The sequence below is a fragment of the Sorex fumeus genome, unplaced genomic scaffold (genome assembly GCF_029834395.1).
Source record: "Sorex fumeus unplaced genomic scaffold, SorFum_2.1 ptg000086l, whole genome shotgun sequence".
NCBI lineage: Eukaryota > Metazoa > Chordata > Mammalia > Eulipotyphla > Soricidae > Sorex > Sorex fumeus.
Window position 1 is genome coordinate 37,839,155 of NW_026606143.1, and position 25,724 is coordinate 37,864,878.

Here is a 25,724-nt window from a genome sequence, read left to right on the forward strand (position 1 = left end):
ACAATCATTTTTGTTTTTCTGCGTTTTGGCAGCCCATGTCTGCCTTGGTGTTTTATCAGCTTCTCCTTCCATATCCTTCTCGACTCTGCATAATCAGGGCTAGGGGAATGAGATCCATTTATTACTGTATGTATATATATATATATATATATATATATATATATATATATATAGCGGGTAAGGCGTTTGGCTTGTGTGTGGTCGACCCGGTCAACCCGGGTTCGATTCCTCCGCCCCTCTTGGAGAACCCGGCAAGCTACCGAGAGTATCTCGCCCACATGGCAAAGCCTGGCAAGCTACCCGTGATGTGTTCGCTATGCCAAACACAGTAACAAGTCTCACAATGGAGACATTACTGGGCCCGCTCTAGCAAATCGATGAACAATGGGAGGACAGTGCTACAGTGCTACAGATATAATATTACATAATATATAATGTGTATATATTATGTAATATATTATATTACATAATAGATATGTGGGGCTGGAGTGATAGCACAGCAGGTAGGCATTTGCCTTGCATGTGGCCAACCTGGGTTCGATTCCTCCATCCATCTTGGAGACCCCGGCAAGCTACTGAAAGTATCCCGCCCACACGGCAGAGCCTGGTAAACTCCCTGTGGCGTATTCAGTATGCCAAAAACAGTAACAACAAGCCTCATAATGAAGATGTTACTGGTGCCTGCTCAAGCAAATAGATGAATAACGGGAGGACAGTGCTACAGTGCTACACACACACACACACACACACACGTACATATATATGCATATATATGGTAAATAAATTAAACATATAGACCCTGGTTCACTAGGTCCAGAATGAGGCACAGATTTTTGTATTTCAGGTAATTTATATGTGTATAACATTTTTGAATTATTACACTATCATGCACAGTCTTTTCTTGCTAGAAACTTTCTATACCTAGGAAATGTGAGGCATAACAGTAAATAATGTTAAATAAATATAGGAGTTAACACATGATGTGAGGTTTGGGAGATTGTTATGGAAGAAGCAGGTCCAAGGCCTGAACTGGTCTGTGTTTGACTTCCTGTGCATAGTTAAAAGGTCTCACACAAAGCAGTTATGAAATTACATGTTTTGGTGGAAGAAGAACATGGTTCTTTCAAATGAATTAAGCATTTCTTAAATTTTGATAAATATACAATGGTTGTATATAATTTAACATCAGGGCCAGCTGGACAGGAACACTTTGTACTATCTAATAATTCTTGCATAGAAAAAAGTATGTATTAAAAAGATTTTAAATGACAATGCTATGTTTAATGTGTGACAGAATGTGTGTATGAAAGAGTTTGTGTGCATGTGATGAAAGATGTAACTGTGAAGAAGAAAGTGTGAGCACTTTCCCTGCTAGAATTTATGCACCTGATACAGAAAAACAAGATTGTTCCAAAGTCACAGTTAGTTAGAAGGAGAAATGGTGACTATCATACTCTACCATTGCTTTTTGTGTAGAATAAAATAAGTTATTTGAGCTTAACATGTTGAATAGATTTGTGTGGAGAGTATTTGGGACTGGGTAAATTGTTGGTAAATTCATAGTTGTCATGGTTTCAGCTGTACAAGGTAAGTCACAGAAAGCAAACTCCTAAAAAAGATTGATGTCAAATTTAGCAAGAGTTAAAATGTGCCTTTCCCCATAAATACCTACAGATGATTCATTTTACCATATGTGAATGATGTTCTGGTTTTTATCAGCAGCATATTGCATAGCAAATGCTTACCTGTGACCTGGTCCATTAAAATTAATTGGTAAACATGGCCATACTTTTAGAATGTAATTGCAACATTTATTAATGAAGGCATGAAATGGCCTTTCATGGTCTGTGTCTACCAATGGGAATTTCATAACACCATTAAATATTATTATAGTGTCCAGGGTTGAGCCCTGATATTGCATTTTTAAATTTTTATAGCTTCTAAACTAGAGATAGGGCATGGACTGCGTAAGAAAGAGTCATTATAAATATGCAGTTGGAAAATGTTTATGGGTTTATGTATCTCTATAGATATACAAAGTATGTATATGCATATATTTATAATTGACATAATTAATGCTCCTTTACTTGAATATATACTGAAAATAGAAACACTATTTAAAAATTTTATGTACATGTAAAATAGCCTATCACATATACAATGTTTTATGTGCCAGATATAAATGTAAACCTTTCCAGTACATCAACTTGTAAAGTATAGAAAATACCTGATTTATTAGTGATTAAGTTTTAGACAATAGCCTCATTCTCTGTGCATAAAACCCTACGCAAAACCACTAGGTTAAATGGAGAGAATGCCACTGAGGGCAGGTAACAACTTTTCTTGAGTTCAGATGTAGAATAATAAAAGATGTAGGCAGAGAAATTTAGGATGCCTGATTAAGAAGACGCTCATAGGCTCTCTTGCTCTTTGATGTCCTTTCTGATATCTCTGTAACTACACCTGCCTACCCATAGTAATCTTGCCTCCACAGCTCCCTAAATTTTTCACCAAAACTAATAATCTCTGAAAATTCACCAATAAGCAATGTATCTGTAATAACAAGGATTTTCTTTCAAACACTCTTCTTTCTCAATCTAGGTCCAAAGTGTTCCCTCAAATGGACAATATCATTTTAAAAAACACCAGAAGAGCAGTGGAAGCCTTGCATGTAATTGCAGGGTACTTTCAGTTTAGTCTCATAAAAAAGATAGATTTCTAGAGTGATCAGAGTCATTGTTGTTTTGCCATCACACCTAGGGAGCTTCATATAAGACTTACTCCTGGCTCTACTCAGGAATCACTCCTGGTGGTGTTCAGAGGACCGTAAGTAGTGCTTAGACTATATGCAGTGCTGGAGATTGAATGGGTGTAGGGTCAGATGTGTGCAAGGCAAACATCTTAACCCCTGTACCATTTCTCTAGTCTTTATGGAGTGATTTTTTTTCTGAAAAAAGGGACATAGGAAAATAAGTATGGGAAAATCTGATTGAGGATATTCACAGTCACGGTCCTCCTGTTGTTCATCGATTTTCTCGAGCGGGCCCAGTAACGTCTCCATCGTGAGTCTAGTTGTTACCATGTTACTGAAAATCTGATTGAGGATATTAAAGTATTAAATATTGCTGTGGATTCATTCAAGGGGAAGTATTCCTTCTGAGTGAAAAATCCTTGTGAGAATGGGATATGTCCTATGGAGACAAGGAAGGCAGTCAAAATGAGGGCAATGCGGAGTAAAATGTGCTCTTGGGAGGGTGAAACCTTTGTGAATCCTGGAGGAAAAGAGAGTAAGACAGGAGCTTTCCTGATGTGTGTTGATAACGTTGATCTCTAACGGGGACACCGTGGAGAAGAGAAAGAGAACAGGTGATTTACAGTGGAGGGAAACCAGGAGATCTAGTAAGATGTAAGGACTTTCATACTTTGTCCATAAGATGGCAAAACTTCAGAGACTTTCGAGCACATTAGTGATATGAACTGACCTGGCTTATATTTTTACAGGATTACCGGGCAGTTCTTTTGGAAATCACTCTATAGAGGCAAAGATGGAAATAAAGAAGTTTAGTTACACTACTATACGTCATCTGGTAAGATCTGTCTTTTTTAAAAAAAAATTATTTTATTTGAAGCACTGCAATTTACAACACTGTGTGTTAATGGTAGGGTTTTATGTGTACAACATTCCAGAACCACACCCTTTACCACGTGTCTGATTTCCTCCACGCTTGTAGGATTTGACTTTAAACAGTTGTGGACTCCTAAAAGCTTCTAGAACAATCTCCCTACCATTAATATCCCTCAGAAAGCATATGTCAAAAAGAGCAGTGATTCTTAACATTTTCAAGGCTTTATGCTTTATGCTGGGAGAAATGATAGTGGACTGGAAAGACAAGCAATATACCAGATTATAGGTGCCAGAGTGATAGTACAGCAGGGAGGGCATTTGTCTTGCACATGGCAGACCTGGGTTCGTTCCCCGGCATCTCATATGGTCCCTCGAGCACCACCAGGAGTAATTTCTAAGAGTGGAACCAGGAGTAACCCCTGAGCATCATTGGGTGTGACCCCAAAAGAAAAGGAAACAGATAATATGGGCTGGAGCGATAGCACAGCGGTAGGGCGTTCGCCTTACAAGCGGCCAACATGGCCGACCCGAGTTCGATTCCTCCGCCCCTCTCGGAGAGCCCGGCAAGCTACCGAGAGTATTCGATATGCCAGACACAGTAACAACAAAGTCTCCAATGGAGACGTTACTGGGCCCGCTCGAGCAAATCGACAATCAATGGGAGGGCCTTTACCTTTACCTCGAGCATACCAAATAAGTGTGCTCTTGTCTTTTAGGCTCCTGTCCACACGACTACTGTGGCCAGTTATTCAATCAAAAACGGAACTAAAGGGGATCGAGGAACTGAAGTGTTGGGAGAGTATGAGGGGGGAGGCATGGTTTGGGCCTCACCTGGCAGTGCTCAGGGGTTAGTCCTGCCAGTGCTAAGAGGACCATATGTGGTACTAGAAATTGAACTGAGGTGGTCTGTATGCAAGGCAAGTGCTTTAACCATCCCCCACCCCCAGGTAAATGATTTTTTATGTGAATTCATATACATAGTAAAAGTAAAGTAAAGGCCCTCCCGTTGATCATCGATCATCGATCATCATTTATATACATAAATGAATACATAAACTCGTACGTATATGGTAAAATATACCAATTGTGTTTATAATGCCTTTATGTAGGAGAATGTATATTTTATGTCTACTTTAAAAGTATAAGCCACTCATTACTGAAAAATTTTTGTTACAGAATTATCAGCTTAAACTAAACATTTTTATAAAATAAAAATAATAATAATAGGGCCAAGAGCAATAGCAAGGGTTTAAGGCGTTCGCTCATAACCCACCAGGAGTGATCTTTATGCATTGACTCAGGAGTAGGTCCTGAGCACTGCTGGGTGTGGCTCCCAAACTAGTAATGATGATGATGATAATAATAATTAATAATAATAATAATAATAATGAATAAAGAATCTTATAGGAAATGCTGCTGGTTCTACAAGACTAGTAGTTCACAGGGTGAAGTAGTTAGATTTATTTAATTACCAGATTTGAGTTATGAGAGACAGAAGAATTAAGGATAACAGTGATGCATTCACCTTAGAAACTGGAAACTTTAATTTGCTATTGCCTGAGATGAGGTTAGTATAAGGTATTTGGAGGGAAGATTGGGAGACTGATTTTGTAACAGTAGAGTTTGAGATGCCAGATACCCAAGTGGAAATTTCAAGAAGTTGGTTGAAAATAAGAACAATACTAAAATTATGTGCAATCTTGCAGGATGGCCAGAAAATTCTTGGAAAAGGCTTTTATATCTTATGTATTATCAAAGTATTGGAACATGGAGGCTTTAGCAACATGAAAAACTTGAATATGTTCTAAAGAACAATGTCAGCTGCACCATGACACTGGGACCCAGAAAGAATGGCAAGGAAGTAAAAAAAGAACATTAAAAACAGCCTTCAACTATTTAAAATAAAATAATCTCTTGGTATACATGGAGGCCCAGGACTCAGAAAATACCCAAATCCTAAGATGCTTAAGTTCCTTATATAAAATGATGTGGTATTTCCATCTAACCTGTATACATCCCCTTTGTATGCTTTACATTATTTCTAATTTACTTATAACGCTTAAGACGTTGTAAATGTTATTCAAGTTTTATGCTGTACGGTAAGAGAATACTGATGAGAAAAGAAGTCTATATGTGTTTGGTAGAGATATTACCATCACCGGCCTGATCACAGGCTATGGTTTTCCCATCCATGGACGAGTGAATCTGGGGATTCTGAACTGTGGATGTGGAAGATCAACAAATTACTCTGAAAGGGAAAAAAAATTCCTGACTTGCATTTCACCTCTGCCTGCCATGAACCCTCCTTCCCAACACAGACTTCCAGAACTCACACAGATACCATTAGGTCCTTCCCAACATAGACTTGCAGAACTCACACAGATACCATTAGGTTAGCTCTGGGTATCCTTGGAGATACCAATCGTTATGTGTAAATTATATGAATAATTCCAAACAAGTGCCAACTGAATTTTAAAAAGTTAACTTATTCTCAATTATGCAGTTTACTTTAAATCTCAAATTGCCTGGGTTCCCTTTGTATCATTGGCAGTGCTTTGCTCACACAAGAGGTCACTGGTGATAAAAGGGCATGGTTCTCTGCAAACAGGGAGGTCAGGGGACTTTACCACGGGGCTTTAGAGGTAGGACTGTCATTCACACCAGCTTCCAACCTTCTAGGAATAGAATGTTCAGTCATTGCTAGATTTTGCCATAACTCAGAGTCCTGCTTCCCCCGCCGCCACCCCCACTGTCTCCCAAACTCCTGTTTTCCATTAATGAATTAATTAGAACTTGGTTGGGGGAGAATGTTGTGACACCTCTTGAGATAATTGGAGGCATCCTGGGGAGTTGTAGTGCAGAGCCTGGAATCACTTCTCTGAGATATTTGCATCTGCAAACAGAAAATTGACATAAGAAAAATAAATGACAGAGTCTCAGACAAATCGACAAGAAAAAGTTCTCATTTGAGAAGCTGGGTGAGAGCACAGGTAGTTAATGATACAGAATGATCAACACAATTCTGATGGCCAGATGAACAAGGAGGTATAGGTCTCAAGCTTGTATTGGGGCCGACCTTGTTCCAGAAAGAACACACCGAGACAGGACCTAGGAGATATTATGCACGCACCTTACCCTGATTATGTAAGTGCTGGGGAGGCACAGTAGGGAAGGTCCCCAATTTTCCAACAGACATGAAATGATGGAAGGATTGTTATTATCAACCAAATGCTGCTTAACTTCTCAAATGTAAATACGGCCCTCCATTATTCATGGCACTCTATTAGGGCTTACATTTCATTCTCAACACCTCCTCCATGGCAACGGCCAGAACCCCATGCAGAATGAATAATTGCTAAACTGAACATGATTTGCAAAGCTGTAAACTTTTATTGTGAGGGCTTCCTGTAAGTGTGATAAAAAAAAATTAACATCTTAAACTCGTTTTGCAGGTTTTCTCTTGTTTTTACCTAAATCTTGTACTTGGCTCACCAGATTTTCGGCCCAGCTCAAAAGTCAAATAACAGAAGACAGAAAATGAGGCTAACTTTGATTCTTAGGGAAAAAGGAAAGGTCATTTGTTGGGGTAGTTGAGGGGGATGGAGACTGTAGACTGTAGAATTTGGGCAGCTGCTGGATCTCTTACTCATTGTATCCCTACAAGCAGGCAATCTGTTTTTTTTCTTGCCCCTTCATCACTACCTCTTCATGACAGGATTTCCCATGGTGCCCCTTAATGAGGAAATATCTGATGCATAACCATGGTCCAGGTCAAGACACTAAACTTTTCTTTCATTTTAATTTTTATTATTTTTCATTGAATTACAGTGAAATACACAGTTACAAAGTTGTTTATGATTGGGGATTCAGTCATGTAATGTTCCAACACCCCTCCCTTCACTGGTAACATTTCCCACCACCAATGTCCCAGTTTCCCTCCTGCGACCCTCCCCCCTCCCCTCCTGGCAGGTACTTCTCTCTCTCTTTCCTTTGGGGCATTATGGTTTGCAATACAGATACTGAACAGTTATTAAGTATATCCCTTTTCCTACTTTCAGCACTCAGTTCTTGTCCAGAGTGATCATTTCTATTAGAGACTAAATTTTCATTGCACAGACTGAAAGTACATTTCAGGGTAAAACATGACATGGGGCTGGAGCGATAGCACAGTGGGTAGGGCATTTGCCTTGCACGCGGCCAACCCGGGTTCGATTCCCAGCATCCCATATGGTCCCCTGAGCACTGCCAGGACTAATTCCTGAGAGCAGATCCAGGAGTAACCCCTGTGCATCGCTGAGTATGACCCTCCCCCCCAAAAAAAAAACATGATCCATGGTCAGTGAAGCTAACACATAATGAACCGGAGAGAGAGTTAAAGGATTAAGGTAGTTGCCTTATGTGTGGGCTGGAATGATAGCATAGCGGGTAGGGCGTTTGCCTTGCACGTGGCTGAACCGGGTTCGATTCTTCCGACCCTCTCAGCCTGGCAAGCTACCGGTAGTATTCCACTTACATGACAGAGCCTGGCAAGCTCCTCATGGCATATTTAATATGCCAAAAACAGTAACAACAAGTCTCACAATGGAGACGTTACTGGTGCCCACTCAAGCAAATCGATGAACAATTGGAGGACATTGCTACAGTGCTACAGTGCCTTTTGTGTGGCAAGCCCCAGTTTGATTCTCTGCACAGCATATGGTTTCCTCAGCACCACCAGGGGTGACCCCTAAGCACAGAACCAGGAATAAGCCCTGAGCACTGCTAGGTATGTTAAAATAACAATAAAATATCTGGCATATAAAACCAAAGGTAAAGGTAAAGGCCCTCCCGTTGATCGTCAATTTGCTCGAGCGGGCCCAGTAACGTCTCCATTGGAGACTTTGTTGTTACTGTGTCTGGCATATCGAATACTCTCGGTAGCTTGCTGGGCTCTCCGAGAGGGGCGGAGGAATCGAACTCGGGTCGGCCATGTTGGCTGCTTGTAAGGCGAACGCCCTACCCGCTGTGCTATTGCTCCAGATCTCACCTCAATTAACTTATAAATAAAACCAAATACAACTAGAAGACCAGCCATGTCAAATCAGGGCATTTTCTTCTTATAGGTAAATTTCATGCAAAATCAAAGAGAAATGAACATGGAACCAGAAGATGTATGAACTTTGTGATCTATGACAGAGTACACAGGACTAGAGATTAAAGTGAAAGTGTCTGGGGTGTATACAGAGATGCAATATTTCACACAGACCAACTGAAAGAAATATTTCTCTAAGCATCATCACCCTCACAACACGTGAAACTCTCAGATATTTTTCAGGTCACCTCTATTCTTTTTTATACTTAGCTATTTGTTATTTTAATTTTACTTAAAACTATGGTGGTTATCAGAGGAAAAAGGGAAGTGGTAGTATGAATGAACAGAGGAAACATTTGGTAATGGCAATGGTGACAACTACATACTTGACACAGAACTATGAAAACAAAGTTCTGAAATTTCTCCAAAATGTAAACCAATGATAAAACAATGAAAAATATTCAGTGATAAATTTAAATACCGGTTATGTTAAAAAAAGGTTGAGAGGTATCAAGATCAAACCTGATAATTATATAAATTCAAAGACTTGTTTCAAAGAGGTTAAATTAGCATTAGCTTCAGTCTCCTACTTTTCCTCCCTGGCACCTGTGTCCTGGAGATTGAAGTTGTACATTGAATTTGGCAATCTGACATTCAGATGCAAGCTTACCCTCTTCTTTTGCTCCTGCATATCCTCTGTGTTTGCATTATTAGAATAGTGCTCACAGAAGTACATTCTTTCCAAATTCTTGGGAGCACAACACTCATAACCCCAATGAACATTTTATTTTTTTTCCTTGATGCAGATTTCTTTTTTCTTTCTTTTTGTTTGTTTTTGTTTTATTAGAGCCCGGCAAGCTACCGAGAGTATTCGATATGCCAGACACAGTAACAACAAAGTCTCCAATGGAGACGTTACTGGGCCCGCTCGAGCAAATCAACGATCAACGGGAGGGCCTTTACCTTTACCCTTTTACCATGAGGTACAGTTGTAGACTTACAAGTTGTTGTGCTTGGGTTTCAGTTATACAATGATCGAGTATCCGTCCCACCACCAGTGCCCATTCTCCACCCCCACCAATCCCAATATCCCTCCCACCCCCCAATGAACATTTTATAATAATTAACTAATAATTCACTTCCTATAACTGAACAAATTAGCCTTTGTCAGTATTATTTATTTAAAGAAATATAAAATAGATCAAACAAGTATGATTGTTTTCAAATTTTACCAGTGGGGCGTCTGGGTGGAGAAGGCCCTGTCCCAATCCGAGTAGGCTTGGAGACCTCAGCCCCGGGACCCACCTGAGACTTTTCCAGATATCACACCCAGTATGAATGATAGACTCTATTCCCTGATAGGATCAGCACCCGGCTTGGTGGAAGGAAGCTTATAGTTTGTATTATTTTACCTTTAAGTACCCGTCTTGTCAACCTCTCTGATATAGCTTCTTCCAACTTTCTCCAAAATTACTCCTTTGTACCTTAGGACCTTGTTCTGCATTGACACAAGGGTAGAAAATTGGCATGTCTTCATGATCTGACCTCTATTCCCACATCAACCGTACTCTTTGTTGACTTAATTTTGACTTCATCTACTTTATATTTTATCTCCCATTTCATCTCACAAAACCCTACCTATTTCCATCTCATCAATCTCCCATTTTCTTCTTTTAAAGAAGTCTGTTCTCAGGGCTGGGTAGGATGTTTGCCTTGCATGCACAGTGGGTAGGATGTTTGCCTTGCATGCAGCCGACCTGGGTTCGATTCCCAGCATCCCATATGATCCCCCGAGCACCGCCTGGAGTAATTCCTGAGTGCATGAGCCAGGAATAACCCCTGTGCATTGCCGGATGTGACCCAAAAAGCAAAAAAAAAAAAAAGTCTGTTCTCATCACTCTATAATCATCAAGGACAGCACCTTTTGGTAACAGAGATTGTTCAAACTCACTGTTATCAGTGACTTATAATTTATATGTCCAGGGGTCACATTGAGTATTTCATATGGTTCCCAAACAAGAATTGCCATGTGAATTGCCAGGCTACTTTAATAAAGGCCAATAAAGTGGCAGGTGGTTCATGTAGTGAATTCTTTTGACCCACATGTTTCTTCAACTCCCTATTCCAGTCTTGACTGATAGCAGCTCATGCTTAGTATTTTCTAAGTTTGGCTCTGGCTCTACAAGTGTCTAATTTTCTTCACCACATGGATCTTCCTTTGGAAGAATTTGTTCCTGCCCATTCCACCACTCCTTCAGGAGGTAAGACAGACCACATGCTCAACTCCATGTTCCTCTTGCTAATTGAATGCATTCTAGAATTTAATTTTTGCAGCCTTTTTCAGTGCTCTCCACCCTGACTTAGGATCACAAAATGTCAGTGATTATTGTAAAGAGAAGTAAGAATTCCACAAAATAATGTTAGTATTAATAAATAAATTCCTAAGGTATTTTTCAGGAGGGAAATGATATCAAATTTTTTTCCTACTTTATGATTTCAAATTGCTAGTAACCACTCTTTTAGAGGACTATGGCTATCATACTTGCAGACTAGGAATTATTGTATGGCGTATTATTGTATAATAATTGTATAATATATAATATATAGTCTCTGCGTCTTGGCCGTTGATGGGACCAACCTGGCGCTGGCAGCAGCTGGTGGGTATGATGTGTGGAGAGTGGTCCCAGCATGGCCGTGGCTGGCTCCAGATGTCCTCAACTGCTGGGGTTCTGCTTGGGGCTGAGGGGGGAGAGAAACTCAACCCTCCCCCCTCCAAGGGGCCCCGGTGAGGACAGCCAGGTGCGGGGGCAGGAGACTCTCCACATGTCCGGACGGGCCTCATGCATGAAAGAACTGGCAGAGGAACCCAGGCATGCGGGTCCCGGGGATGATGTCTCCAAGCCTACTCGGATTGGGACTGGGCCTTCTCCACCCAGACCCCCTATCTTCCAGTAGGTAGGCGTCACACCCACCAGCTGCCTCCAGCACCAGGTTGGTCCCATCAACGGCCAAGACGTAAAGACTATAAAACCCAGCTCCCGGAAGACATCTTATTATCTTATTTTTTCTTTGGAGAACCTGGCAGGCTACCAAAAGTATCCTGCCTGCACGGCAGAGTCTGGCAAACTTCCCGTGTCATACTCAATATGCCAAATACCAGTAATAATGATGGGGTCTCATTCTCCTAATCCTGAAAGAGCATTGAAATCGCTCTTTTAAAATCTCAGGGCTAGGAAGAAGGAGACGTTACTGGCGCCTGCTCGAGGAAATCGACGAACAACAGGATGATCATGATCATGATATAACTATATATTCCCAAAAATAAAATAAAAATGTATATTCATGGAAAACACATACCCTGATAACAAATACTTTCCTGGGGGGTCTCCTGATGTTCTGAAAAATTTATCCTGCAAACTTTAACAGTATAATATGCATTTACATTATTAGATAACTAATAAATAACATTTTAATGCCTGAAGCAGAGAAAATATTGTTCCCCATGTTTTGGTTTCAAATAGTAGAGCTCTCTAAAATGCAAACATTCTGTGCTCTCTGCTCAATAAACAGAAGACCAAATCCAGGCAAGAGGAAACTGGGTCTCCAGGGATGTATGAAATGCAAAACATTGAGGTACATGATCTTAAACTGTTTTATAAACACCATCTAGTCTAGCCACATAAACACAGCTATAATTAAAAATTCCAAGCCTAGCTCTGGTCTGAGCATATCTAACCAACCACAATATTTTTTAGTGGAAACTCATACATTTCAAAAAACAACAAGCTAAATGACAAGCATAGAAGTGACTGAACCTTACATCCTGGTTCCTGCATCTACTTTATTTCTCTACCATTTTCCTGCATCTGTCTTTATTTCTCTACCATTTTCTCTCCCCTTCCTGACATACAAAAGATGTTTGATAAATGGAATTTATGATTATTTTTCTCTGTGGAAGTCGAAAAAGATGTATAAAAAGAATCTTCATTCACCCCTTCAAATGTAGGTGATAATACAGTAATCGTGTATCCTTTAGGTTTTACCAGTCTTTTTGGTTCTTTTCTCTTAAAAAAAAATAGCTTTGACGCCTTTAAATTTTCACATTCAATTCATATCCATATTGCCACTTTGCCATTAGTTACTTCTGGTCCTGGCATAGTGGAAATGAGTAGTTTATGAAGATTCCTAGTGGACTCCCCACTAGAATACTAACTTTATGTGCATCATTAACTCTTTAGCCGTCTTGTCTATTTTAAAAACTGGATAGAGTGGAAAGAGAAAGTGGACTGAACAGGCTTTTCATGCAGGAGGTCCAGGTTTAATTCCCCAGCACTTCGTGGTCCCCTGAGCACCACTGGAAGCCACCCCCAAGTCTAGGACCAAGAATAGCACTGATAACTGCTGGGGGTGGACCCCAAACCAAAACCTATATGAATAAAGTTGTTTGAAGTTTCCCTCCTTAAAAGCATGTGTAAAGAGCAACTGAATTTTATTTTTTGAGTAGATAATTGTTGAGTATGGTATAATGAAAAAGGAGGCAGAAATGATCTGTTTGCCAAAAATTGCTCTATAACTATTAATTAATATTATATAATTCCTTTAATATAATTTTCATCCTAGTTATATATTCATAAATATGGTAATGCTTTTCTGAAATATTATTTGCAAATCTTACTTGATTTGTGGTTCTCTTTTATGAAAATATATAATAATTCTTAAACCTCCTTAGGACATATTTTAATCACAGGCACTTTTGCCTGGTAAGAAGTAAAGCAATAATTTCAAAGAAAAACATGCACATATGCCTTATTTAAGATCATTGTACTATTTAATAATTTATTATACAAGTTAATTAAAATATACTAAAGATTATAGTTCATAATTTGTTTTAATTTTTTCATTGAAGCATGATACAGGTATTTAATTTATTTTAAATGAACTCTTAAAGGAATTAATTTATTAAAAATTTTTAATTCAAAAGTTACATATTGGATTTGGTAATTGGACACATAAGCCATAGATTGATGCTAAATAATTTGCTTGAATATTTTTAATTGGCAATAATCATTTTGTTGTTGTGATATTTTGGATTCTCACCACTTTCTTATATGTCTAATTTGGAGGTTTGTTGCTAAGTGATAACTAGAGATAACCACTGTTCTTTGCAATTCCAAGTGTGCAAAGAATACCTGGCAGGTGAGAATGGTCTTTCTTTTCAATGAATGGAAAGTCACAGTAGAGTTTTAGCCACTTAATTATTCACACCATCTCTGAGAGTCCTGAAGTAATCTTGATGCGCAATTTAAGAAGTTGAACCAAATGGATGCAACTCATGTCTCTGATGGAGATCATCATTAGGCTTACTCACACAATTATTATAAGTATATGGAAATACCATCGTGAACTCAGAGAATCTCAAATCTCAAGTGTTTATCATTCAGAGGAAAATAGTCACATAAAAATTCATCTTTCAGTCCTCAAGAAAGCAATAGAAATCAACACTCTTATCAGGAAAGATTGGTTTATGCTGGTAGCATAGGAGGAAGGAACCTGACCTCACCCATCATGGGCATGAAAAATGTACATGTACAAAGCGAAAAATTTACTAGCAGTGAGACCTGAAAAACAAACTAGAATCTAAATCCTACAGCAGAGGAATAGAGTATAGCACTGAGAAAGGTAGAAACGACAAGGATAAGCTTTCAGTAAGGTAGATAGCCCACTCGTGGTGTGAGATTTATTTTGGAGGCATATAGGAGTGGGTGGCGCTCTAAATTAGAAGTCTCCAGTCTTTCTAATCTGCACAGCTGAGACAAGTCTTTAGACTCTCATCATTGAGGACTTGTGGAATTAATACCCTGGAGACTCTAACTAAGAACTGTGAGAAATGTGAATTTGATCACCAGGTCACCCCTCATGTGCCTAGGGGAATCTCAGCTCTGCATAACTGCCCTGTGATATCTCTAGTCCCACTATGACAGGTACCAGCTCTGGCACACCACAGCTAAATTTGTGTGAGCAATGCAACGAAGTGCATAAATTCTGTCATCACAACAACAGAAATAAAAGGAAAGGAAGGGGAAGATAATAAGTCTGTCTCTACTTTTTTTGTGTGTGGCGGGGGGAGAGACGGGGTACCTGGAAGTAGTCAAGAGCTTCTCCCAGCTCTGTTCTCCAGGTGGTGCTCAGGATACGATGTGCTGGCCTTCTGCATGCAAAACCAGTACTCGGCCCTTTGACCCATCTCTGGCTGTGTCTCTACTTTTAAAATTTTTGACTTACTTCTGGCTCTACATTCAAGAATCACTCCTGGTGGGCTTGGGGGACAGTGTGGGGTGCCACAGATCAAACCTGAGTCCTCCATGTCAATTATTATTTATGAAATTGATAATTGGATACAAGTGGCTTGACATGGCCTGAATAGAATGTTTTGCTTTGTTTTTCCCAAGTCTTTTTATTTGCAGCATTTTGTCTGATATGTTCTTCACATGTGTTTACTGCTTTGGAATCTATTTTATAGACAGAAACTTCCCCTTTTTTAGGCACCGTGATTTATGATGCTGTTCATGACAGGTTTTCGTACAATGTTCCAGCACCACAGCTTCTACCAGATTGTCAGCATTTCTCTACTGATGTCCAAAGATCCCCTTCCAATCACTGCAGCCCCAACCCTCACCCCTTGGTAGGGTCAGTTCTGTAGGCCAACTCTAAGCTACTGTTGCCATTGGTCACTTGCTATTTCCTTACTGCGTCCTTGTATCTCACATATAAAAGATCATTATGTATTTGTCCCTCAGCTTCTGGCTGACTCGACACCACACCCTAAAATTCTGTCGAATTGCAAGCCATGCTTATTTTGAATACTAATCTATTTAGATCTCTCATTACACTGTCACTATCACTGTCACTGTCCTGTTGTTCATCGATTTGCTCGAGCGGGCCCAGTAACATCTCCATTGTGAGACTTGTTGTTACTGTGTTTGGCATATCGAATATGGGGAGCTTGCCAGGCTTTGGCATGCAGGTGAGATACTCTCGGTAGCTTGCTGGGCTCTCCAAGAGGGATGGAGGAATCGAACCTGGGTCAACCGGGTCGGCTGCGTGCAAGGCAAATGCCTTACCCGCTGTGCTATTGCTCCAGCCCTCATTACACTGTAGCCATCATTTTTTTTTTATCTCTTTTAACTATAGCTACTCATTTTACTTTCTGGCTCTCAGCTACTTTTTGGATTTGCCCCACTCTGAACAAAACTAAATCAGTGCTTTTCTTTGAATAGAACAAAAGGACCAACATGCTCAGATTTACCTTCTCTCTTTGTCATCCTTTTGGATGAGAGGTATGCTAGAGAATGTTTTTCAAATGCGTAATTAATGTTGATTTTGACTTAGCAAAATTGCCTACTTATTCTAGTAGGCAATTAATTTCCCTTTCAGCATTGCTTCTTGAACCCCACTCTCACCGCATATAATCAATTTCCTTCTTGCTTGGATACAGTCTTCCTTTCTATCGACCTTTGTTGTCATTGGTGAGATTATCTAAACATCACATTTAGGCTTAATTGTTAAAAGGTCACACACTTTTGATTGTCATGCTCATATATGCTCCTGCACATTTCAGTGGGGTGCTCACTTGGAGGAATGGTCTTACATTTTAGTTGCCACGCCGGGGATTCTAGCCAGCAAAACCTCCAGGAATTCACTCAGTGCATGCTGGGTGACAGTGAGAATTAATCTCACACTTGCAAGGCAGGCACTTTTGCCACTGAACCATCTGTCCCCTGACCCTCTTGGGTACATTTTCTATTGTTTCAAGAGCCAGATTAGTTGCCAGGAGCACTTCTTAGTTGCAGCATTGTTCGTATTGTGACATGTGATTGATATTTTAATTTGATGAACATTTCGAAGTTCAAGGTGACTTATTCCTTTGTACTGTCAAGTTACTCCTCAACTTTCATGAATACGTAGTTTCTAATATTTCTTATGGCATAAACATGATATTTGATCCACTTAATCATCTAAGATTTTCCCTTCAGTGCTGATGTCCTGACAAGTCATTTTAGTCTGTCTAAATATGAATGTGTGTGCACACAGTCATGTCTTTGCGGGGTTGGGTGGGGGTTAATTTATTTGCCCTGAGATTATTTAATCAGCATTTGGTTGGGCCATTTAATTTGTAGAGAATTATTTCCCATAAGAAAATCTTCACATATTGAGCCATACTTCTATTATCTCTAATATCTCTTTCCATAACTATCTAAAGATACAGTATTTTTAAGCCTGTCATGCAATTTCTTTGCTGTTTTTAATTTGGAATTATTTTTAATATATAAGATTGAAATTCATTTTTATAACACTTTTTCTTCATAAGCACAAGTCCTTTCTGCTCTCGATGGGTACAAATTAAGCTCTACTTAAAAATCGTCTCATTAGCTCTTTTTATTCTGCTTCCTTGGGTATAAATTTTTCTCTTGGTGGGTTTTTTGTCTTTCCTTCATAATTGACTTTCATTCAATGTATATAAAATCTGTGTTGGTATAATCAACTTTTTGTAATCAAGAACACTTGAGTGACAAGAAATATTCTAAATGCGTTTCAAGACGTAGAGGATGGACAGATGAACAGCTGGGCACAGAACCTCAGCTGCTTGCCTCTTGTGAATGCTTTCCCTGTTTTCCTTGGGCACTGCTTTAATTTGTGTGTTAAGTTGCAATGCTCTTTGCTCCCACAGAGTGACTGACAGTTTTGGGGTTTTTGTTAATGTATGTTTTAGGTCATCCAAGAATATCCCTGACTAATCTCATTTGTTGTACTTCACTAATCAGCATAGAGCCCCTAAGCTCTTGGAATCAAGGACACCAGGAATGAAAAATTTAAGTATTGCTGTAATATTGCCCCCAATTCAAGGATTCAAGGGTTTGGATATCTTGTTTCCTTTCTCTTTGGTTTTCACTCTTTCCAATTGTAGTTTCTGGGATTCCTCTCTCTCTTCCTCTCTCTCTCTCTCTCTCTCTCTCTCTCTCTCTCTCTCTCTCTCTCTCTCTCTCCACTCCCTCCACATACACACTGGCAGTGCTCAGGGCTTACTTGTGCCTCTATTTTCAGGGATCACTCCTGGCACAGCTCAGGGCACCCTATGAGGGGATGTGGGGCCAGAGTTCAAACCCAGGTTGGCCACGTGTAAGACTAGCACCCTACTCACTGTACTATCTCTCCGGCCCCTCCTTTTTATTTTTGGGAGCAATAGCACAGCGGTAGGGCATTTGCCTTACAAGCGGCCATCATGGCTGACCCGAGTTCAATTCCTCCACCCCTCTCCGAGAGCCCGGCAAGCTACCGAGAGTATCTCACCCGCACGGCAGAGCCTGGCAAGCTACCTGTGACGTATTCAATATGCCAAACACAGTAACAACAAGTCTCATGATGGAGATGTTACTGGGCCCGCTCGAGCAAATCGATGAACAACGGGAGGACTGAACAACGGGAGGACTGTGATAGTATGGACTGTGATAATTTTCCTTTAGTATTTATATCACTTTAAAGGATTTTAGTATGGAAAGAGAGACTACGTAAATAGTACAAAAATTTGAAACAATTTGTCATATTAATATATCTTTCAGGTAAATATGTTTCCTATTATGTTAGAATATAAGGAACTTAGGTTTATCAGGTTACACCCATTACAGTGCTCCCGAGTCACTTCCATTCCTTTGTTTGTCTGTAACCACTTCTTTGTGCTCTCTTCCCCAACCAGTTAATCAGCTTTCCCCCATCAGAATCTGTTAATTTGTAAGGTCAGATCCTTCTAGGACACTGAACTTGTATTGTAAGTTAATATTGCCTATCTCCTCTCCTTATGTCTTTTGAATAGTTTACTTTAATGCAATGTCCTTTTTGGATAGATACAGGAAGACAATTAATATTATGCTTTGTAACTTAGGATTTGATTGGCTTTGAATATTATTCACTCCCGGGCATCTGCTTTCTCAACTTAAGCCTCAGTTGCCCTCATTTCCTAGCACCTCAAGGGCAGGGTCCCGACAAGGGACTGGATGGAACCAGGGCAAGCCGTTAAGATATGTGCTACCCTGGCATTGAGATGGGCCAGGCCAAGGTGCCACAATTCTTAACTATAGGTTGAGAATTTGATCATAGGCAAAGGCTGTCATGATCCAAAAATAATGACGAGACTAGGACCCTGCTAGTGATAGAAAAGACTATCTGGCCTGAGCGCTATATTCTGAGGTAGAGATGGCCCTAGGACAGCAATTCTATAAGCTCAAGGTATTTCTTACTGTGTCCATACAAAATGATTTATATTATGTATGCTTATATGTTTGTTGGACAAGGAGAGGAGAAACACACCCAGGGGATTCCATTCTAGGGTGGGTTGATCTGCTGAATGAGAATCTGTCCTAGAAGCGGCTTTCCCGTGTGTCCTGACTAGTTTGGATGAGACTGAACATTTCTCCCCTTCAAAATGCCTTCAGTAAATAATTCCAGTATATTGTAAGAGGCAGTTTTTCTTTTCTCACAGATTTTGCTAGGCAGGCCTGATCTTTGGGATGTAGATTCCAGGCTCTAGGCAAGCTAGTCTTTGGAATGCAAAGCTCAGATTCTTGTCTTTGGAATGTAGATTCCAAACTCTAGCAGACTAGTCCTTGGGATGCAAATCCAAGAGCTTGTATCTTGTGAAAGTGCTTGTGAAAGGTTTCGGTCTTGGTTTTGTATCTTCTTTCTCTGAGGCCAAAATTACATGTAAAGAAACAATGTATGTTTTTTCTTATTCTTTCTGTTCTGTTCTATTCTGAACATTTCTCAATGTTCTTTCTGTAACTCCTTTTGATGACATCACTGTATTGCGCCCTTTAGAGGTACCATGATCTATATAGGGAGATTTTCGGGCCTCTCTAGGGACACGTGCTTGAGAGAATCAGGGGGACACGTGCTGAGAGAACCGAAGAGACAGGTCTGAGAGAATGGGGACACAGGCTGAGAGAATTTAAGGAACACGTGTTTGAGAGAACTGAGAGAATGGGGAACACAGGCCTGAGAGAATCGGGAAAACACGTGCTTGACAGATCTTGGGCCCTCCATGACATAAGTTTCTTCCTTGTAATAAACTACTACTAAGACCAGCCAGCCTGACCCTCATTTCCTTCCTTCGCCTGCCCATCACCATCGACCTCCCTGGAGTGGAGAACCGGCCTGAGACTACCGAACGCGGGCGGCGGGAGAGATAGGCTGCTGCCGACCCTTTTTGTGTTTACACACTATTATGTTTAATATTATATAGTAGCACTGTAGCACTGTCCTCCCATTGTTCATCAAGTTGCTCAAGTGGGCACCAGTAACATCTCCATTGTGAGACTTGTTACTGTTTTTGACATATTGAATATGTCATGGGTAGCTTGCCAGGCTTTGCAGTGCCGGTGGGATACTCTCAGTAGCTTGCCTCGCTCTCCGAAAGGGGCAAAGGAATCGAACCCAGGTCAGCCGCATGCAAAGCAAACGCCCTACCAGCTGTGCTATCGCTCCAGCCCATATTGTATAGTAGTAACTGATATATATGTATGAATGACAATAGAAAATGTTTAAAAGAAAGGGTCTTGGCATCTGTCATTCCCTTCCAAGGGGGCATATTAATCTTGTTTCAAACACTAACATCACAAAAAAGTCAAATACTAGTATCACAAGAAAATCAGTTCCCTTTTAGGTCACAAGCTAATTTTTTTGCTAGTGAATTAATGTAATGAGTTAATGTTACCAGTACAATTAAGATCTACTTAATTGTCATAATTAGTTGAATAAACATAATCATTGCATAATCAGACAAAGTACATTATGAGATGTTCTTTCATCGATTTTTCATGGTGGTTTCTCATCCCTGAATTTTATGATAAAATTGAGCAATTCACAGGATACCTCTCAGCAATTAGTTCCAATTAGTCAGATTAAATTCTGTTATGAGTCATGTACCTTGTTTCTTTAGTTCTATTTTTCCAGTGTGCTCTAGGAGAACTTAAGAACATGTACCCATTAATTAACAAAATCATATTTGATTGTCAAATATACTTCTCAGTAACTTTATTCTTGTCGCATATTACAAAATATTTGATAAATAAAGTTTAGTACATCAGAAAATTGCTAGTTAAATAAGCTTATGTATGCCAATCATCAAACTCATAATTTTGCCTTTCTTTTTGTGGGGGAAGGTGCGACTTGGTCATGCCCAGTGGTGTTCAGAGGCTACACCAAGTCAGTGCTTGATGCTCATTCCTGGCAGTGCTGAAGATTGGACCAAGCCTCCCACAGGCAAAACATGCACTCCAACTTTCTGAGCAGAGATTTCCCCTCTGTCATATCCACATGGACTGAATGGTGCAAACAACCAAACTTTATTTTCTCACATTCAGGAAGTCTAAAGTCTAAGATCATGATACCTATATGGTTGGGTTCTGGTGAGATTTTGTTTGCAGTTGCCTAAGGTCTGGCTGTCTTTTGACATGGGGAGAGGAATATTTCTCTTCTTTAAAAGGATACTAATATCCACAGTGTTCCCATCTAACATTATATAAATCTTATTAGAAGATTTATAGTAAAGAGAAGGGTTATGAATAGGGTTACTAGAGAATTTTGAAACTTTCAAGCATTATCTTCTGACTGAGCTTACTTGCAGAAACAATGAAATTGTCATATGCAATGATCTACAAGAACATTCATTCCTTGCTCACATTATAGTTCACTGGTTCTAGGTTTGCTTGTGGCTGCCATGATGTTGATAAACCCCTGCATCTTTGGCAACCATAACTCATGTTAAAAATGTTCTAAAACACTACTTTTGAATTCAAGTTTTAGACATGAATTGCCAACAAAAATTAAAACTTTTTCTACATTATATTTGCTCTGCTTATAGATGCATTATGTGTTTCTGAAAGCATACTAGGAATCCATAAAAATATAAGTCAAATGGCCCATAAACCCAATAATAATAATTATTAATTTAATAATTAATATTAATGTTTTATATTTTCCTTTAATTTTCACCTTGTGTCGTTGTACATATATACATGTTTTAGTTAAGGTAAGGTAAAAGGTAAAGGCCCTCCCGTTGTTCATCGATTTGCTCGAGCGGGCCCAGTAACGTCTCCATTGGAGACTTTGTTGTTACTGTGTCTGGCATATCCAATACTCTCAGTAGCTTGCCAGGCTCTCCGATGAGGGGCGGAGGAATCAAACTTGGGTCGGCCATGTTGGCCGCTTGTAAGGCGAACGCCCTACCCGCTGTGCTATCGAGGATTATGTTGTATAAGTCATTCTGTAATCTTTTAGTAAAATCTAAAATGTACTCTAATCATAGATTTCTTTGTCATTTAATAGAACTTGAAAACAATTTTAAAAAAATTTTTTTGGTTTTTTTTCTCTTAAATTTTTATTAGTGAAACACCATGAGGTACAGTTGTAGACTTATAAATTTTGTGCTTGGGTTTCAATTATACAATGATCAGATACCCATCCCTCCACCAGTGCCCATTCTCCACCACCACTGATACCAGTATCCCTCCCACCCCCCATCCCCAAATGTTTATTTTTTAATTTAAGCACAGTGAGATACACAGTAACAAAGTACAAAGTTTGTTTGTGATTGGATTTCAGTCATTTCATGTTCCATCACCCTTCTCTTTATCAGTGTACATTCTTACCACCAATATACCCAGTCTCCCTCCCACCCCACCCCCACCTCTACGGCAGGCACTTTTCTTCTCTCTCTCTCTATATATATATATATTTCTCTCTCTCTCTTTCTCTCTGGCATTATGAGTTACAATACATATATTGAAAAGTTGTCACTTGTATATTGGAAAGTAGCACTGTAGCACTGTCCTCCCATTGTTCATCGATTTGCTCGAGCGGGCCCAGTAACGTCTCCATTGTGTGACTTGTTACTGTGTTTGGCATACCGAATACATCACGGGTAGCTTTTCAGGCTTTGCTGTGTGGGCGAGATACTCTCCATAGCTTGCCAGGCTCTCCAAGAGGGGTGGAGGAATCGAACCTGGGCTGACCGGGTCGGCCTTGTGCAAGGCAAACACCCTACCCACTGTGCTATCCCTTTACCTACTTTCAACACTCAGATATTGTCTGAGAAATTTAAATGGCTCCACAGTATCTCTGAATATTCATGAGCCATGGATTAAAACTGTCTTCGTTTTGTTTCTTCATCATGTCTCTGTTTTTATGTGACTATAAATAAAGCTTCAGTAAATGTGATTGTAGTAATAATACTGATCCTTTATTTACATCTTTTAAAAGATTTCTAGAAGACTCACATAAATTGAGGTGAATGCCAGGATGAATTAGTTTATGTCAAACTCCGTACATAAGCCTGGATATCTCAGTGTGATGGGAGACAATGGAGAACGTTTATGGTTAATAGCAGGCTATTAGTTACTAAGTTTGGGGAAGTCAAAGTTATTCATGTTTTGTTTTGTTTGTTTGTTTTTTACTGCATGTGGGTATTCTTGCCCAACTCCCAAGTGACTGTACTACTGGAGGAGTAATTTGCTTCAGCTGTCTAGCATGATACATTAATTTAAGGGGTTTTTTTGAGGGGGTGTGGCCACACCTTACTCCTTGCTCTGCACTCAGGGATCACTCCTTGTTATAGTTCTCACAGTGCTGTTTCACTGGGAACTGTACGGATGCTATAAAGTTTACTTATATTTAATATATATCTTCTCTTCTTTGAAACTTGTGCTAATATTGGTTTATAATGCTGTTTGTTTTAGTACAGCTTCATAGTTCTTCAAATGTAGATGTCATACCATGTCACTGACTAAATTTCTACCAATAATAAAAAACATCAAATTAATCCCCTCTATCTTGTCCTTCCAGTCCCACCCTTCTGATGTCATTTTGTTTTCAAACTCTAAAGTTGCTTTATTATTTTTTTAAACATTTTCCGTGAGAAAAATCTTACTGTCTGTAACTTTCTCATTTATTTCACCTATCATCATGAACTGAAGTTCCAGCCATATTGTTGCAATGGAAATATTTCATATTTTATTGTAGTTTAATAATATTTTGATGTGCCTATATGTCTTTTTAATTTTTTATTTTTTATAAAGTTGTTCACAATAATTTATTACATTCAATATTTCAACATCAATCCCACCACTCAAATATATATATAGCACACAAAACTCAACCTGTAACATGTTAGTGATCTCTTATACAGGGGTTTAATGGCTCCAAGGTGAGATACTACAATATCTATTTCTATTTCAGTATATAGACAGACAGTTAGGCTCCCCAGACTTGTCTCTTGTAAAAAATGATGTGTGATTCCTGGGGAGGACTGCAGGCTGGTCAGTCATTTTGCCCATTGCTGGAGGACACATTCCAGCCCTCTGGAAAGGTGGCTGTGGCAACAAAATGGAGATGTTGGTGGGTAACGCTGCTGGGGTGGATCGGCTGACTGTGGGTACCCAATGGCACCGTACTGAGTTGTGCGGCTGTGAAATACTTGGTGTTCCTGCACTGGCAGTGGAGATGTCACACCTATGGCCTCTTAGTGCTGGGAAGACTGTGGTGGGCAAAGTGTTGGTGGCATGTATGAACAGGGAGCTGCACCACCTCTTCAAGCACTCCATTGCCTGTGCCACAGTGAAAGATGAAGCATTTGATGGCGTGTAAAAAGAAGCAGAGGCAAAGCCGCTGTTGCACAGCTCAACAGTAAGGAAGTAAGGGTGCATTAATGTGGAACTCTCAAACCCAGGGTCAGTCCAAGGGGGCTAGCCTAGCTATCCAGTCTGGGGACAAGACCCAGAAACCAGGGCCTGTGCATACAGCCTTCCCTGGAACTGGTGGCTTCTCTGCCAGCTGGCTTGCGGCAACAGCTCGGGTGGCTTTGACGGCAAGCCAGCCAGCTTTGTCCGCGCCCAAAGCCCTCAGTGCTGTTCACCTCCCCGAGCCTCCTATGTGGCGCCAGCTACCTCTTGGGCCTAGTTCTCAGTGTCACTGGGAGCTGCCTCGCTTGGGCCCAGCCTTATGCCTCTTTGGGAGTTGCACACAGGCAGCCTCTTCCTGTGCTCAGCTCTCTGCCTCCCAGGGAGCCCTGTACCCGGCTAAGCTGACCGACCCGAGCTCCCAGTCTGCGGCAGCATCCTCACTCAGTTCCTACAGTGCAGCATAGCCCTCGGCTTCCTCTGCCTCTGTGCTCTCCTCCCATGGGGGTCAGCAGTCCCCTCCCCTCTTCCCTGCTCAACTCCTATAGGGCTCAGGTCTCCTTCCTCACCTTGTAAGGCAACCAGCCATCCTCTTCCACTGTGCAGGCTGCCTCCTCCTATAGGCTAAGGTTCGTGCAGCTGCTGCTTCCTACAACACCCATGGAGCACTTCTTCCCTCGAGTGTTATGGGGCACAGGCAGCCTCTTACAGGTCTTGCCTGCAGCCTCCTCCCTAGCATATGGGGCCCAGGCAGCTTCCTACCATGCTCTGTCTCCCCTTATGCTGCGCAGAGGCAGCTTCCTACTCTTGCCAGCCTGCTGCCCCTGTGGCCCAGCCAGCTATAGCCGCTACTCCATGGCTGGCTGCTATGGGGCCCAGCCAGCTTTTCAGACCCATCTGAACAGTTCTGGGTGCAAACGTCCAACATGGTGGCTTCTGATCGCACTCAGCCATTGGCCTCGCTGGCCGCTTTTGACGCTGCTGGGCAGCACCCCCAGGCAGCTGCCTCCTACCATGGTCAGCCAGGCGATACCTGCGATGGGGCAGGTCAGCTGTCTGCTGCTTACCCGTCCACATCCGTGTCCCACAGGGCCATTGCCAAGGCCAACAGCACCCTGTCACCCTATGAGCACTCCGGGCCAGCTACCACGATCTCTACAAAAAGGCTGCTGCCATGTTGAAAAGGTACAGTTCTGACGGGCATTTTGCCGAGCTCTAAGACCTCTTTCTCTCTCTTTTCATTCCTCCACTCGCCAACAAAGGCCTCACTGGATTCCCGTCTCCTGCTCGATGCTTATTCGGT

The 25,724-nt window shown here is 40.7% G+C and overlaps 1 pseudogene; it reads left to right on the top strand.

Annotated features, from left to right (window-relative positions):
* The window catches only part of LOC130039298 (RNA-binding protein 14-like), a 43,403-nt pseudogene extending 18,081 nt beyond the window's left edge, over window positions 1–25,322 (top strand).
* The last annotated feature ends 402 nt before the right edge of the window (window positions 25,323–25,724 follow it).